The 14,269-nt window shown below is 54.7% G+C and overlaps 1 long non-coding RNA gene across 1 annotated transcript; it reads right to left on the reverse strand.

Moving 5' to 3' along the window:
- Positions 1-6,920: 6,920 nt before the first annotated feature.
- Positions 6,921-11,551, reverse strand: LOC309437782. The gene is made up of 3 exons (XR_014183620.1): positions 10,152-11,551; positions 8,969-9,885; positions 6,921-8,782 (listed from the first exon to the last, which is right to left on the reverse strand). It is a non-coding gene; the product is annotated as an uncharacterized lncRNA (long non-coding RNA).
- Positions 11,552-14,269: the final 2,718 nt, after the last annotated feature.

The raw sequence follows: 14,269 nt of genomic DNA on the forward strand, positions 1-14,269 counted from the left end.
CGGGAGCTGCCCGCGCCGCCGCCCCGCCCTCCGGCCCGCTCTCGCCCCGCCCTCCGGCCCGCTCCCGCCCCGCCCTCCGGCCCGCTCCCGCCCCGCCCTCCGGCCCGCTCCCGCCCCGCCCTCCGGCCCGCTCTCGCCCCGCCCTCCGGCCCGCTCCCGCCCCGCCCTCCGGCCCGCTCTCGCCCCGCCCTCCGGCCCGCTCTCGCCCCGCCCTCCGGCCCGCTCCCGCCCCGCCCTCCGGCCCGCTCCCCGGCCGGGCGCAGCGAAGGGCCGGTGGCGCAGCAGCGCGGCCCGGGCGGGGCTCCTCCCGCGCAGCAGCGCGGCCCGGGCGGGGCTCCTCCCGCGCAGCAGCGCGGCCCGGGCGGGGCTCCTCCCGCGCAGCAGCGCGGCCCGGGCGGGGCTCCTCCCGCGCAGCAGCGCGGCCCGGGCGGGGCTCCTCCCGCGCAGCAGCGCGGCCCGGGCGGGGCTCCTCCCGCGCAGCAGCGCGGCCCGGGCGGGGCTCCTCCCGCGCAGCAGCGCGGCCCGGGCGGGGCTCCTCCCGCGCAGCAGCGCGGCCCGGGCGGGGCTCCTCCCGCGCAGCCGCTGCCGTGCCGCCCGCAGGGCGCGTCCCACGAGTCTTCTCACCGACCTCAGCAAACGAACTGGAGAAAATAAACTACAGCACCGGTGTCATTAGGATGTGCGTGTTCCACAGCTCATTCCAGGGTCCTAATGCTATTTCACAAGTTTATTAGATTTATTTCAGTGCAAGCTATTTCAATAACAAAAGACTGGAAGATTCTCCCTCCAGTCTGGCAGCCGCTTTCTCTGTAATAGAGAAAAATTGGAAATGACGTGCAGCGGGACCCCCGGCCAGGGCAGCCCGTCTGGGGGTTCCCAGAGCAGCCCTGTGGCTGGGGCTGGCCCGGGGCGCCCGCTGCGCCCCACGCCTGCCCGCCGCGCGTGCACGGCCAGCCTGCCCTCAAAGAGCGATCTCCCCTCCAAGAGCTGCCTCCTGCTCACGCTACACCGCTCGGCGCCAGGAGAACACCCAGCGCCACTGCGGGCGACGGTGCTCCCCGCGTCTGCTGGGAGAACGGTCCTGGACCTCTCAGACAGCCTGGGGCTGGCCAATTGTGCCAATGTGGGGATAAAAAATGCTGATCATTAATTTGCTGGGGGCTGAAATTGGTGAGTCACAATGCTAGAATCCTGCAAATGAGAAACTGGTTAATCTTGTTGCTGTCTGGCACTGACAGAGCCATGTTCGGATGAAGAGAGCGGGCAAAGGCTGTGACTTAGTCGTGGACGGTGGGTTTTGAGAAGGCTGAACCCCTCCGCTCCGGCTGGCTGCTGCTTCTCACCATCTCCACAAGCACAGACACCCATGTCAGGCACAGAAACAGCTTCAGAGCTGGGACACGTCGTACTGGTCCATTCTCCCTTCTGAGGCAACACAGTAGTTCTCCTGTTCGCTTTTTGCTTCACATCCTCATTACCATACTTTGATCAAGTTCCTATAGTAAAAACTTGCCTCTGTACCCAGATAAGCCCATACAGCATTCTTGCATTTACTGAACTAAAGGCTACACAAATCGGATAAAAATCAGGCTAGACTAATGTTATGAATAAGCCCCACGTCACTTCTGCATTGTCATATGGCCTCTGCAACAGGGAAGGAGAAAACGTGTCTTCTAGTCCCTGCTCATCGCAGAGCCGCTCTTTCTGCTGCTCTTTTCCTTTCCCTTCTTTAGGGTTGATTGCAAAGGGCTGGAATCTGCTGCTTGGGACCGTTAGTCACTACACCCATGGGAAGAAACCACTCTCTCATTATTTCACGGTGCTGTGCTCTGAACTTCAACACTCAGCCTCATCCTACGAAGGGAGATGTGGCCAGCAGCCTTTCGGCACCCCCCCACACCAAGACGGATTTCCACGTGGGTGCTGCCGAGAGCTCCCACCGCGGCCAGTCTTCACGCGTCCTCCTGACAGTCAGGAAACGGATAAGCCAAAACGCTGCGCAGCTGCACTTCCAGTCAGTGGCACTTACTTTTTCCTTCCTCAAGTATTCTTTTGAAAACAGTATTCAAATAGAACATGAATCTGCACAGGGATGCAGGAGCACTTTGACACGTGGACCAGAGCCCAGGGTTCCCAGAAGCGTGCAGAGCACAGACCACGGGCAAGGGGCACCAGACACGTCCTGCCCGGCTGAGCACCGCGCGGGCCGCGGCCTCTGATCCCACCCCTCACCGCAGCCTCGCTAGAGCAGGGAGCAAGAACGGCAGGCGCAATAACGAGCCTCCAGCTGCCAAGGAAAGCTCGTTCCAGCTGTGCACAGGCCAAGGCTGCTCCTTGCTCTACAGCCCCAGCCAAAGGCCTTTTTTACGTGACGCCCCGCAGGAGGAGGGAAGGGGTGCGGGGCCCGTATCTGGGCAACTGCTCCCGCACTCCACCTGAACTGTGAGCCACCGAAGCTGCCTCAGAGCCGCCACTGAACTGCAGCGGCTTGGGCTGCTTCAATCAGACATCGGTTTTAAACCTCGGACGCACCAGCTACCGAGTGAACCAGCCCCTGCCTGCATCGCGGTGACCGCGGCACTGGCAATACCGAGTGAACCAGCCCCTGCCTGCATCGCGGTGACCGCGGCACTGGCAATACCGAGTGAACCAGCCCCTGCCTGCATCGCGGTGACCGCGGCACTGGCAATACCGAGTGAACCAGCCCCTGCCTGCATCGCGGTGACCGCGGCACTGGCAATACCGAGTGAACCAGCCCCTGCCTGCATCGCGGTGACCGCGGCACTGGCAAACGAGAACGCGCTCTCACCGCCTTCCAGAACCCACCGGCTGGCGCTTCCAGTGCTCCCCTCACAGCTGCCTGGACTTGCAGGAAAGGAACGTTTGCGAGTCATCCTTTCATCTTCACAACACTGCTGGAGCAGAGGAAGGAACAGTGTTGGTGGACTGGCCACAAAATTGTTTGCTAAACAAAGTAATCTGTGCTTCAAATGTCCAGTTACAATGAGAAGCGACATGCACCACACCAGTTTATGGGAAAACAGATCACTGGGGAGAACTGTGATCAACTAATGATTTGTCACTTCAGTATGATGTTTTAACAGTGCACTGCTTAATTGACCCAACAAAAATATAACTAATGTAGCTTCTGCTTCTTAATTTATACTGTTAACATCCACCCACTGTTTCCCAAGACTTCCAGCGCTTCACTATGCCTACATGTGCATTTTTGTTCCCACTGGCAATGCCCTTCTAAGGTGGCATCAGGAATCTGCTCTATTATCTCTCGGTGGCTGAACCCGAGCACGACACACCTGGAGGAGAACCCGGCCCTCCGTCTGCGGGGACGGCAGCAGACTGCCCGCGGCCACGGGAGGGAGGGTGCCTGTAGCTCTGTTGACAGCTCCTGTCTTTATTAGTGGAAGTATTAACATTTCTCAATGTGCTCTCACGTTACAGTCAAGTATTTGGCCTTCAGTTTGGGGCGGCCTGTGGAAACAGCCCAGGCACACGGGGCCAGCAGCCCCGGGACAAGCGGCTCCGAGCGGCAGAGGCGGCAGTCGGCTGCTGAGCGGCCCCGCGGTCTGAGCGATCTCCTGGGCTCGAGCACTGAAGCCCCTGCGGGGAGCAAGTTTGTGTATGTACAACAGGAAACAGATACACAATATTGGTCTGAAGTGCCACTAAATATTGTTACCATTCCGTAGAATGGCAAACAATTATGAAGCCAAATGGTAGGAAGCAAGAGGAAAATACAGTACCTAAAATATAACACAGGTGAGTCCAGGTCCATAAGTAGTTACGGTCACAGAACCCAGCGGATTGCTACCTACTTATATCTGGTGCTTCATCTTCAGTCTGGAGAGCTGCGACAGCCAGGAGTGAGGACAGAGCTGCAACGGGGCCGCGTGCTTGAGACACAACCAGCGCAGACCTGTGCCGTACAGACAGCCTGGCTGGAGCGGGAGGATCTCAGTAACACAGTAAGCAGCTTTTCGAATAAGGGTGTCAAGATCTGGCCTGTTAGGTTTAATATTTTAATCTGCTATCTAAGTGTATTGCTGCTCTAATCAGCCACAGTGGAGCCCTTGAGGTCGAGGATTAGTGAGACCACGGGCAATCCCTGCCGCGCTGCGCGGATGAAAGCGATCGAGCGGGCTGACAGAGGAAATAAGGTATACACAGAAACCCATTATTTTCCAGTGGAGACAAAACTATCCATCAATATCTGACCCAGAGCATACTCTGGAAAGCTGGAAGCAGATACTGAAAATAAGCAAATCCCAATAGGCCTAATGCATATGTGATGAACCAGTTATTAATATTGAACCCAGCAAGCTTTGTCACTGTGACAGATAGCATTCCTGCTGGTATCTGTGAGTCTACATGCCCTGGATGGCACTCCCTGCAACACTAGAAGATACACCTCTAAAATCCAAGCTCCCACTGCAGTTAGCATGAAAGAATTTTAGGCAGGACAAGTGTTGATTTAAGATCGCACACAAAAAGACAATAGTGGATTTCTCTTTTTAACGTTACTTGCTTGAGACATTTCCACGGCAGCTAATACATTATTATGCCAATTCTTTTTTCTTTTCATTCATTCTTTAAAGGCTCACTTGTAAAATCTTCTTGTGCGAGCAGTCGCAGTGAGCAACTGCTCTGGTCTGAAGTGGTTTCGTTGCACCTGCTCTCTCCGGGCTGTGGTATTTGTTTTTGTTCATTCTGGGCTGCCCTTCCCCAGCGATCCTCTTGGCTCTGCGAAGGCTCACACCGGCTACAGAGCGCCGCTTGTTCCCCGGGCCGGGGCTGAGACGAGCCTCCTCGCGCTGAATGCGCCGGAGCAGCTGGAGGGGAAGCGGGCAGAGGCTCAGCGATGCCGAGAAGGCCAACCGCCATTGCAGAGGGGAGGGAACGCACACAATCGGCATACCTGCAGCTTGTCCCAGTCCTGCGTCCGCATGCTGCCCTTCTGGGGACACCGCAGCGTCGCCTCTGCTGCAGGAGCTCTCTGGAGAGAAGGAGGTGCCAGAGCCCCTGTGTGCGGGGACACCGCAGTGTCACCTCTGCTGCAGGAGCTCTCCAGAGAGCAGGAGGTGCCGGAGCCCCTGTGTGCAGGGACACCGCGGTGTCACCTCTGCTGCAGCTCTCTGGAGAGCAGGAGGTGCCGGAGCCCCTGTGTGCGGGGGCACCGCGGTGTCACCTCTGCTGCAGGAGCTCTCCAGAGAGCAGGAGGTGCCGGAGCCCCTGTGTGCGGGGACACCGCAGTGTCACCTCTGCTGCAGCTCTGGAGAGCAGGAGGTGCCGGAGCCCCTGTGTGCGGGGACACCGCAGTGTCACCTCTGCTGCAGGAGCGCTCTGGAGAGCAGGAGGTGCCGGAGCCCCTGTGCTCCCATCCCAGCACCAGACTGGAAGCCCCGGCCACCAGCACTCCTTCTCCAGGGTCAGTAACGTGTCTCAGCACCCACGAGAGGGTGGGAATTCTCACTAGCAGCAGCAGAGCCATTCATCAACCAGTGCTCCTGCAAGCACCACTGCCGAAGTGGGAGCCCGAAGGCTGCAGTGTTACCAATCAGAGGACATTGTGCTGACAACACAGGCAGGTGTGGTTTTGTTCAATCAGCAACAGATCAAAATCAATTGGAAATCATTAACTGCAACTTACAGAGAAAGGATCTCTCATCTCTAAAGTGGTATTTCAAAGCAAATAGCTTTCCGGGTGGTGAAGACACAAGCTGGGCCTCTGCAAAGCAAGCCAGAACTGACCTCCAAAAGGAAACCGGGATTTGTGCCCCAGTTTTGCATCTTTGTGATGGATGAGGATGGCTGGGTGGGAGAGGAGGGTTATTTTTCTTTTCACCACCTTTTACTTGTGCTCTGCTGTTTCTTTTTTGCTCTGCACCAAAGGTTCCCCCCGCTGCTGAGGCGAGGTTTGTCACGGCTGAAGAACAACTGCGGAGATGGCACAGCAACAGCTTCTAAAAAAGCAGAGTGAACGCATGACTATGAAACACACTCTTTGATGGCTCCTCCAGCAAAAGCAACCATGGCTTGCCCTAACACTCTGACCTCCCCAACTTAAACGAAAGCAGCTAGAAATTCAGTTACTCCCCCTGACCTCTGAAAACCAATTTCTAACTTCCCAGGTTGTAAGTTACACACATTTTTTCTTAACCGAAGTAATCACAAGGCTGGATCAGAGAAGATGCATATTTGGCACATCACCTTGGCCGGGGACAGGGAGCGGGAGTATCTTCAGAGTCCAACAGCCAGCAGAACAGCTCCGAACTGTGATGAAAAGCGAGATTATCTCTGAACCAGAAAACTAGTCACGGGGAAGTCTCCACAGCATCCATAAGGATTCCAATGTACTTTTTGGGCTGCCAGCACACAGAGTTGGAAAGCAAACAATCGAACAAATGGACAATATATTCAAGACAACTGCTGGGCTTGCACTGATGAAAGAGATTTTCTGCATTAACATCAAGGTTGCACCTCATCCCTGTACTCACGGACACAGACACGGGATCAGCACGTGTGCCTTTTCTGCACCGCAGGACTCTCTGCACACGGACAGTGCTGCAGAAGGGTAAATAAATAACCTCCTCAGCCTGCGACATAGCGCTGCTTCCTGCGGGCGCCGTGGAGCTTCGCAAGGAGGAGAGCATTTGGCAGCGCCTCTTACAAAGACGCAAGAAAAGGTGTTTTGGGTGAGGTAGCCAGTCCCGGTTACACGTCTTCTCATGCAAGGACCTCAAGCCCTCGCACCCAGCAGGTGTCCCGGGGGGGAGCCCAGGGGTGTCCCCCTGCTGGCGGCAGAGCAGGGAGAGTCCTGCGCCAGGGCCGCTCGGGCCGGCTGGGAGCTGCCGTCTCCGCCAGCTGCTGCGGAGCACGGAGGCAGAACCGGTGCTTTACTCTAGAAGGTTTTCTGCAGCTTTCCGTGATGGGAACTGGCTGCGTCGGAGCTGTAATCACAGCAACTCCACATTATTATTCCAAGCTTTACTGAAAATATTACTCCACAAATGCTTTCAGAGGGACTGGATCTCACAAGCACAGCTGTGGGTGACTGAACAAAGTCCTCCGGCTGGAGCAGTGACCACCAGCTCCCGCTGCCCCTCGTCTGGAACAGAACAACCTCAGTGCAGTAATTCCACGTCTGTTGGTGTAACAGAGCGGAATCTGACCCATTACACAATAACATTTAGAACTCCCTCGGTGTTTGTTTCCGTGTGGACTCAGACACGGTCGCACAAGCCAGCCCACTTCTCCATGACCCACCGTGCTGCACGCACCTTCGCAGCCAACACACGTCAAGCGGCGGGGCAAACACAACGTACAAAACCCGTCTTTTCTTCTTCCTTCGCTGCCCAGTTCAATAAACAGGTCAAACAAGTGGTACAAAGTACTCAGAACTGCGCCAAAAGTGAACAAGTCACTGGGACCGTGACCCGCAGGGGTGCTCCGCTCCTGCGCCCAAGCACACCCTGAGTGTTCGGTTAGTACAAAGAGAGGAGATTTTTATTGATAAACATTGTATTGCCTTAGTGTAGATGTCTGACACATTATTAAATCAAACAACAAAACATTTAAAGTAATTCATTCTAATAAAACTTCTTGATATTCCATAGACAATAGTGCTGTGAATTTTGTTTATAGTATAACACATTAAAAACACGGAAATATAAGTTTCTAATTCCATAGGTTACCAGCAAACAGAGAAAAAAGGCATGCTTTCATTTCTGTTAAATCTGTAACTTACACAGTCAAGTGGAACAGCTATGCATAGAAGACTATTCTACAACAGGTTGTAAAACATACAGAAGAACTGACCTTATAATACTTGTACAAGTATGACAAAGCCATTGTAACTCATTTCAAAAGGTAACGAATGTTTTGTCTGTGGCTCCACCATTTAACACTTGTAAGTTGACTTAATAAAAAGCTATTTTGAGTAGAATTGTATTACTAGAAACCACCGATCCTTTGTTTGCTGGCTGGCTGTAAATGAGCGTACATGATATGCGCATCTGTGCTCAGCTCCACCTACTTTTTCTTCTTTCGGGTTAGAAGCATCACAGAATCTTCCCACTCAGTGAAAGGGAACCCAGAGTCTTTTGATCCCAACTCACACAGAAGGTGCTCGCACCAGTCACTTCTATTGCTGTGCTTCCTGCAGCTCCGATGCCGCGGCTGCACCGCGAAGCAGGGAACCCACAGCGCACAGCTCAGATAATCCCGGTTACACCACGGTCTGGCGACGGCGCGAGCGGGGCCGCGGGCTCCGGGGCTCCGGCCACGCGGCTGCGCCCACGGGAGCCCACGGAGCGCTGAGCTAACGGCAGCGGCTCCACGACACCGCTGGGCGAGCCGGGGAGGAGGGCAGCGCTCCGGAACTCGGGCGGCATACCTGGGGTATCAGGCCTGCGTGCCTCCGTTCCAGCTAAGCCTGGTTTATCAGCACACGAGTTCCCACCGCCCGCAGAGCCGGGCTGCGCCCGCTCGGCACACGGGCTGCGGCCAGGCGCCCGGAGCCCGGAGCAGCACCGGCGCTGCCCTCCGGCACGGCCCCGCGGCCCCAGTGGTGCTCAGCAACAGGAACACCCCAACACCCCAGAGCTCACCAGAGACTCCAACCGCACAGGATTCAACAGACCGGGAAAACACAACAGAACAAACCAGAAACCAAACCACAGACCCAACCAAACCAAAATCCCCAAACCCCAACAAGGATCTTCCTTGTTTGGTTTCGGTCTTGAAAGCATTCAATGTGAGGATGAACCTGACCTATCATTCCTTTAGGCACCTCTTACAAATGGTGCTTGCGCTAAGGGCCCAGTAATGATTTGCAGCTTTACAAGGACAGTGAAGTCAATCAAACTATTCCTCAAGGGAACATTAAGTAAAATTTGTCCCTAAATCTCCAACCGAGCCAAGTTTGCCGCCCGCCAGCTCAGCTCGCAGGTACGCAGACCGCTACCCGACGGTCACGCAACCGTTCACCTAACAGATAAAGCGCATACCTGCAAAGCTGTTTGGCGTCTCTCCCCCTGTCCCTGATAAAGGGATGCGGTATTTCTCACCAGGAAGAAAAACCTTTCATCAGGAGGACAGGAGTTGTAAAGATCAAAGCGTATTTGGGCAAACCGCTGCACAACTGCAACCCCCGCAAAACCTGCCGGTATCCCCGTAACACAATGAGCAGCTCTTCGTGATGCCACGTGACTGCTGAGCAACTACAGAATCCTACTCGTGTCCTTTGCTTCTGCCATCCAGCTCAAAAAAATCCTTCAAAACAAAGTTATTCCACAAACATCTTGCTTTGGCTTCTTTCGAGAACTGCAGTTCCAGTTCTGTGCCTGCTCCCTTGACCCAAGCACAGTGCGACCTCACGACACACGTCTGAGATACAGATTGTACATTGCACACGTGGGTCTTGACTCGCCAGGGAGAATTACTGCAAGAAAAGTGTTGTTTCTGAGAATCAAAGACGAAAATGCGGCCAAGCTCTGTGCTGGACAGGATGGGGAAGCTCACGGTATGCAGATTTTGAACATGACACAGACCTTTACAAAAGGCTGACACGGTACTCTACGCAATCTGCCTGTGTCTTCCCATTTTTACTTCTCTAATCTGAAAAATCCCCAAGTCCGTAAGAGCTGATGACACACAGTTTTCCACTCCCAACACCCTGTCTGTGAAATGACTCCATCATTGCTCTTGTACTTCGCAACAAGAAGCCCCGTGCGGTTCCCACAGACAGCAAGGACGTGATATATTCTCCTGCAAGAGATGCACTGACCCAGAGGAAGCCAGGACAGGAACAGGGAGCGTCGCATTTGGGCGCAGCGGGGCCAGCTGCACCGCGGGTTCCAGGCGGAGACCCTCGTCTGCTGTGAGCAGCGACCACCCGCCACAAGGCCGGGACACCGCGGGTTCCCAGGCGGAGACCCTCGTCTGCTGTGAGCAGTGACCACCCGCCACAAGGCCGGGACACCGCGGGTTCCAGGCGGAGACCCTCGTCTGCTGTGAGCAGTGACCACCCGCCACAAGGCCGGGACACCGCGGGTTCCAGGCGGAGACCCTCGTCTGCTGTGAGCAGTGACCACCCACCACAAGGCCGGGACACCGCGGGTTCCAGGCGGAGAGACCCTCGTCTGCTGTGAGCAGTGACCACCCGCCACAAGGCCGGGACACCGAACGCCGGCTCCACCGAGCACCCTCCAGCGTTCGACGTGTGTTCAGAGGGAGGTCTCACACCGAACCGGAGCCGCCTGCTGCTCCAGGGAGCTGGGAAAACCCGCGGGAGAACATTACTTCCTTACTGAAAATTAAAAACTATATAAAACCCACCAAACCCTACCTGTTGGTATCTTACGAAATGGGAATTTTAATTATTGCAAATGGTACCTTGTGACAGTGATATACAAACATTAGTGCGCAATGAGTATTTGCTATTTATATACGTCTACTCCTACAGACCAAGAGGCGAGCCCTGCAGAAGCACCTCTGGGTCTCTCAGCGTCCGTCAGCTTCTCTACTGGTACAAGCTACACGAAGCATCCGAGAGGTCTCACACCAACGCGGCCTCAGAAGGACAGCACGATGCTTCCAGGGGCTCGGGCCGCTCGGTCCCCGGCTCAGGAAAACCCACCCTTGTCTTCAGCCTGAGATTGGGCTCCTGAACCTCCTCCCAGCACGGGGAATGTTTCTTGAGCCAGGGGCTCAGCTCTCAGTGTACCATCAATAAATAAACTAAATGTATAAATACTTCAGTGCAGAATTTCCCGACCTCCTCAATGTCTCACACGTGCTTTTTTCGTTCTTAAAGGTGTCTTCATGTTCAGAAAATGCAACTGGAATTTCAGATCACTAACAATAATTACAATTGGAAATATTACTGAATGTACAACAATAAGCTGTTCAAGCTTTTAACCTGCTATATTATAGATACGCAACTGCCATGCATCGCTCACAATACCTTGCTAATACAATGTGGAAACAAATAAAAACTAGTAACCATCTCTTGCATTTATAAATAGATGTAAGACTATTTTAAATACTGATACACATAGCATCTTAGCAGTTGCCATGACAGGGCTTTATTCCTATGCAGATGGCAGCCGCTTACTGCAGGGCTTCCTTTATACAACAGTGGATGTACTAGGTGAAGTGTGTAAATATATATATATATATATACACACACACACACACACACATATATGCTGCTGGAATACAAATGTACATTCATACATTTAAAAAAAATAATGCCAAAGATCTGCCAATGAATTATATGAACTTATGACTGTGCCTCTCAGTAAAACCAGTATAGTATCATCTGGCTTCATAAAGCAGAAAAGGCCCAGGTCAGATCTATAATCATTTAATCAGGCCAATTATATTTATTGTATAAGTGTCTCTGCATAACAGGAACTGAGCAGGGTTGTACCCGTTTCATTCATTTTGAGGCCACTTAAGATGAAGTATTCTCATATGTGCAAATTTGCCTCTGAAGAGTCTCTGAAAAGACATCCCATGAGAAGTCTTCCCATGTGCTGTGTAACGAGGGGTCATTTCAGTGGTTTGGGACATTTTGAAGGCAGACAGCAGGCTTAGACTGTTTTGGAGTCTGGTTGTTTGAGACTGGTGTGCCAGGCAAAGATCTGGTTGCATTTCCTGCCATCAGCTCACTGGATCAAGAATCCTATCTGCGCTGGCCCGGTGCTGAGTTGTGTTACGGCCATAAGCCAGCCTCCAGAGCCAGAGGGATCCTGCTACGAGACAGCAGCTGCAAGCAAAACCTTGAACCCTTGCAACACAACGAGCAAGATAAAGCCTCAAGGAAACGAGCAGGTGGCTGTTGGGTGTGCAGGGATGCCTGGTTTTGAAATAAAAAATGGCACATAGCGACATCTCATCTCCATCAGAAGTCCTCCTGAAAACAGCACCCGAGGCCCCAGAGAGACGCGCCCGCCGGAGCAGCTGCGCGCCAGGAGCCGCCGTCCCGCAGCGCCCACGCGCCGCCCCGAGCCCGCCGGCGCGCGGTGCCGCGGCGGCTCTGCCGGGCGGGCGGTGTGCGGCAGAGCGGGACGAGGCAGCGGCCCCGCACACCTGGCACAGCTGCACCAGAGCACATCTGGCTGCACAGCTGTGCCCGCGCGGCGGGATGGCACACGCCGTGCTTGCAGGCCGCAGGAGGAAAACTCAAGCCCTCTGCATCCATATGATCACAAACTACAGTATTGCAGGGTTTATCTTCTCCCTTGCACTCCCCCAGCCCCAATCCCCTCTTCCCTTACCAGACAGCTTAGTTCTTGTTATTTTAACGTTTGCTAAGAACAGTCCAAGATGCAGCTCTAAGGCTGTAGCAGCCAGAAGGAGGTTTGCCCTCTGCTAGGGACTGCGTTTGGCTTCCACAGGCACAGTGCAGCACTCTACAGAAAATCAACGTTTCTCAATAAAGGCTGTCCTCAACAAAGCGAAGTCAACAAGTAACAAACACAGGACCAGGTCCCACAAACTGCCTTTCATTACCATAGTTCTGCCAGAAATAATCCTATTTACGCGCAAGCTGCACCAGGACTCAAAGTCACAATATAAACGCATTGTTTTGTAACATGACTCACAACGAATTCTAAGTGCTGGCTCAAGAGTCATCAACAGCAGCAGCAGCAAAGTGTCCTGGGTGGGAACCCTCCATACTTCACCACCTTTACGTGCACAGATGCAGCTGCACGGAGCTGGGACACAGGAGAGGACTCCTGCTGTGCTACCTTAGCTCAAAGCTGGCAATGCAAAATTCTTTTTCCACCTCCTCCAAAAGCAAACCGGATCCTCAAATTCAAAAGACACAAGCCCTGGGCACACTTCAGCAATGCAAGAGAACACCAAAGGAATTAACTCACATATGGCAGCACAAGATATGAGCTCCAGGGTAAGCGTGGGCTCTGGTATTTCCCGGCTTGCAGCTTCGGAGCTGCCTGAGCACGGCTTGCCCGAGCAGAGCTTGCCCGAGCAGAGCCTGCCCGAGCAGAGCCTGCCCGAGCGGGGCCTGCCGGAGCGGGGCCTGCCCGAGCGGGGCCTGCCCGAGCGGGGCCCGCCCGAGCGGGGCCTGCCTGAGCAGAGCCTGTCCGAGCGTGGCCTGCCCGAGCAGAGCCTGCCCAAGCGTGGCCTCCCGAGCAGAGCCTGCCCAAGCGTGGCCTCCCGAGCAGAGCCTGCCCGAGCGGGGCCTGCCCGAGCGTGGCCTGCCCGAGCAGAGCCTGCCCGAGCAGAGCCTGCCCGAGCGTGGCCTGCCCGAGCGGAGCCTGCCCGAGCGTGGCGCGCCCGAGCGGAGCCTGCCCGAGCAGAGCCTGCCCGAGCAGAGCCTGCCCGAGCGGAGCCTGCCCGAGCGGAGCCTGCCCGAGCGTGGCCTGCCCGAGCGGGGCCTGCCCGAGCGGGGCCTGCCCGAGCAGAGCCTGCCCGAGCGGGGCCTGCCCGAGCGGGGCCTGCCCGAGCGGGGCCTGCCCGAGCAGAGCCTGCCCGAGCAGAGCCTGCCCGAGCAGAGCCTGCCCGAGCGTGGCCTGCCTGAGCAGAGCCTGCCCGAGCGGAGCCTGCCCAAGCGGGGCCTGCCCGAGCGCGCCAGGATCGAATCAGGCCAGGGATAAGGTGCAAATGCCCCGGGCCCCTTGCGCAGGGGCCGGTGTTCTGTGAAACAGGGTCACGTTTTCCCTCAACTGGCAATAAAAAGGTTGTATTAAATTGTTGCTGTATAGTTATCATGTTGACTTTTAGCACCATTCAAATCCTACCCAGCAGATGAGGATCATATTGACAAGACTTCTGTCAGGTTGTTCTGTGGAAGATTTAAAAACTTGTTCTACAAGGCTGCTAGAAAAAGTAAAACAAAAACCTACCTAAAATATACCACAATAAAGTAATTTTAAGTATATAAATACATTACAAAATCTGTTGCTTTAAACAAATTGTGCTTTTTCGAAGCTTTCCTGAAGTTAGATGCTTCCCAAACCTGGATAACCTGGCCTAGGTCTCGGGGCAGTGAACGACAGATTCCACAGCCAGACTCTGCCCCCGGTGCACAACGAAACAGCCACTTCTTCCCTCGTTGCTCTCCCATGAACACAGAAAACTCCTCCAAAAGGACACGTTTGTCCTCACCTAAGCCTGATTCTGGAGGTTCGGCCAAACAACTCCGAGCAGTCTGGGTGGAAGTAGATGCATTTACGAAATATGCTTCAGATTTGAGGCGATTGAGTGCTAACAGAATATTAAT

The sequence above is a fragment of the Streptopelia decaocto genome (assembly GCF_964273445.1).
Source record: "Streptopelia decaocto genome assembly, chromosome: 3".
In the NCBI taxonomy this organism is placed as follows: Eukaryota; Metazoa; Chordata; class Aves; order Columbiformes; family Columbidae; genus Streptopelia; species Streptopelia decaocto.